Source organism: Octodon degus, unplaced genomic scaffold, assembly GCF_000260255.1.
Source record: "Octodon degus isolate 3935 unplaced genomic scaffold, OctDeg1.0 scaffold00050, whole genome shotgun sequence".
Lineage (NCBI taxonomy): Eukaryota > Metazoa > Chordata > Mammalia > Rodentia > Octodontidae > Octodon > Octodon degus.
Window position 1 is genome coordinate 6,129,338 of NW_004524626.1, and position 3,347 is coordinate 6,132,684.

The window sequence follows — 3,347 nt, forward strand, 5'->3', positions numbered from 1 at the left end:
TGCTGTATAGTCCAGGCTGGCTGGCCTCAAACTCATAGCAATATTCCTGCCTCAGCTTCCCAAGGACTGGGAATATATATATATATATTTTTTTTTTTTAATTTTTTTTTTTTCAGAACTGGGGATTGAACTCAGGCCCTTGCACTTATTCTACTGAGCTATCTCCCTGGCCCCTGGACTGGGATTATAGATGTGCACCACCACACCTGGCTCACCCCCAGGTGTTTTTTATTATTTTTTTTTTTTAAAGGAAAAGGTAGTTTTGGGCCCAGAGGATGTAGCTCAGTGGCATAAGTGCCTGCCTGGCAAGTACAAGGACCTGAGTTAGATTCCTAGTTCTAAAAAAAAGTAGTTTTTGAAAAAGTGAAAATGAAGAATGAGGGAGAAACTAGTTGTGGCTAGTGAGTGTGGGCTGAATACAAGAGGGAAAGGGCAAGGACAGAGTTCACCCCGGAGGACTCAGGGCCAGCTAGGATGAGGAGAGCCGCAGTTGCCCCTTTTTGATTTCTGTTTTGAGTCAGGATCTCAATAATTCACCGAGTTGCTCAGGCTCTTAGCGAAGTAGCTGAGATGACAAGCACCATACACCATGTTTGCTGGCTACAAACTGATCAAAAAAAAAAAAAAATCAGTCAGGCCAGGCATGGTGGTGCAAATGTTGGCTCGGTGCTGGAGAGATGAGGTGGGACAGTTCCTGTGAGCTTGAGGCCAGCTGAACCTACCCAGTGAGACCCTATCGAACAAAAACCACAGAAGAGGGGCTGGTGAGATGGCTCCGTGGTCTAAAGCACCTACTTAGAACAAGCTCAGCAAAGCATAGGGACCACGGTTCAATCCCCCAGCACCACATGCCAGCCAGCCCCGTCCCCTGGTGGGCTGAGCTGGCCACACACACACACACACACACACACACACACACACACACACAAATAAAATAAAATGAACCACAGAAGAAAGACAAGAAATCAAGTTGAGCTCAGCAGCACATGCCTATAATCCCAGGAATTTGGGCAGATGATGGAAGAAGAATGGAAGTTGGGAGCCAGTCTGGGCAACTTATTGAGGCCCGCCTCAAAGTAAAAAGTATAAAAACAGGTGTGACATAGCTCAAGGAAAAGCCCTGGGTTTCTTTCCCAGCATCACCACCACCACCAAGAACAAGAAAACAGAAGAAGAAACTGTTGTAACTCAAAAATGAGGCAGGCTCAAAAGTTTAAAAAGTGCTTTATTTTAGCTGGTACCCAGCGGCAACAACTGGCACAAAGTGCCTAAGTGTGCACTGAAGGGGGGAAGCGTGGGGTTTATAAAGCTTAAAACCACAAAGCAGGCAGGGTACGACTCAGGGAGTTCAAGGAGACATGGCAGCTGTTGAGACTAGATATAGTTAGGGGTCTGGAGAGGTTCTTGGAATTTAAGGGTGTAGGAACAGCAGTGGACATTTTTGGAACTCAAGGATGGAGTGAGGGCTTGCAGAAACAGAAGTTCCGTGAATAGGCACATTTTACAGCAGCTGACATGGTTCACTAAGATGACACATACAGAACAGGATGGCAGCACTTTGGTCAGGTTATAACATTCCCCACTGGTTTTTGTGGCTGAGTCAAATCATTGACTCATCAGGGTTATAACTTAACTTGTAGGCAATGTTATATTAAATTATTTTGATATGGGTCACCATTGTTAATTTACTCCAACAGCAAGGAACATTAGTTAACAACAGAGTCTGAATAGGTAGGTTTTTCTAGAACTCTAGAACAGGCAATATCTCCCATGTCCCCACTGGTTTTTGTGCCACCTCTTGAGCTGTAACATTAGCCAGGTAGTTTCCTCTTTTGTCTTGAGGTCTGGCCCACAGTGGGCAGCATCTATCTCTCAAGCTGTAAAGTCACCTTGTCTTTAACCTTGTCTCCTTGAGGGCCTAGCCCTGTCTGACTACCTATAATTTTTTTTTCAATTGATTCCTTTATTTTCCAATCAGCCACAGTTTGGACTTAAGGCTTTCTTCCCTTTTTACGTAATGATTGTCCTTCTCCAGAGAATGCAACGAATCTACCTCTTGCTTCATCCTCTTCAACTTTTTTGATGAGTGGACGTGAATTTCTGATGAAAGTGATCTTACCAAGTTTAAATTCATAATTAGGAATTCCTCTTTTAATGTCTCCAGGCTTGATTGGGGAAGGACTAGGCTCAACCCCTTTCTTCTTTCCATCTAGTCTATTCCCAGAACCTGAGAAGGCACGGAAGCCCAGCTCACCAGCATAGCCACTGTGGTCAGCGTCACTTTCTGTTGACTCCTCGTGTTGGACTTTTCAGGTTCTTTGTAGCCCAGAGGAGCATCAAAGTCCACATTCATGTCACACTCAATGATGGATACAGCCTTGTCAGGTTTGGTTTCCATCACCCGTAATTCATAGATCTTTTCATTGTAGTTGTTGGCGATCACATCCCCAGTGGTCAGACAGGCAAAGTTTCTTAGTGCATTTTCTAATACTGCTTTGGGGTTGGTGATGTCCAGGAAGTCTGGGCTCTGAGGCTGGAATTTGGAGTATGTGGCCACTTGAAGGTTGACACTCTCCACCTGAACCAGAACCCCTTCTTCCAACAGCAAATTCTGCATCATCCAGTGTGGAAGGTAGCAGATACCTTCATCAGCCACAAATTCCAGCACACCACAGTGTGTCATGCAGTCAGAATTCTTATTGGTCAGTTTGAACAGCATGGGGTAGGTAATGTTAAGTCGGCTGAGCTGATCGAGGGCTGATGGTGGCATAATTATCTTCCCTCCTTTTTCCACATCTGACCTGTCATTAGGCCCTGCGAGCATGGACACATAGAAGCAGTGGTATTGTGTGGAGAAGCAGTTCTGGAAGACCCGGGGAATTGGGTGGTCAAACATGTTGAAAGAGAACATTATGGACACCGCTTCGTAGATGCCGCTTCTCTCAGGGACGTTAGGATAGGAACCCTGCAGTAGCTCTCTACCTACCTATAATATTTTTAATCTAACTCAGCTGCCTGCAACATTTTCCCTCTGAAGAAGTAACCCAGACTATCATGAGGGTGTATGGGTGATGACCACTCCGGCTACTTCAGGCTGAAATGGGTCGCAGTGGTTGACCGGCAGTCAGAGACACTCTTCAGAGGTTCTACCTAAAAGGCCCTCAGTAGACACCAAGCATTTTTATTTTGAGTAGGCAGGAATAGCTTTAAATCTGGAGAAGGCAAAGCCAAAGAAACAAACATGCATAACACTAGTCAGAACATTTTGTAGGTTCATTAGCAGATATCTCTTTAATGTGGGGTTTAATCTTCTATGGCCATTGGGTACTGGGGCACATGAATTACTG

At 45.1% G+C, this 3,347-nt stretch overlaps 1 pseudogene; it reads right to left on the reverse strand.

The window, feature by feature from the left end:
* Positions 1-1,957: 1,957 nt before the first annotated feature.
* On the reverse strand, positions 1,958-2,976 carry LOC101574771 (annotated as a pseudogene).
* Positions 2,977-3,347: the final 371 nt, after the last annotated feature.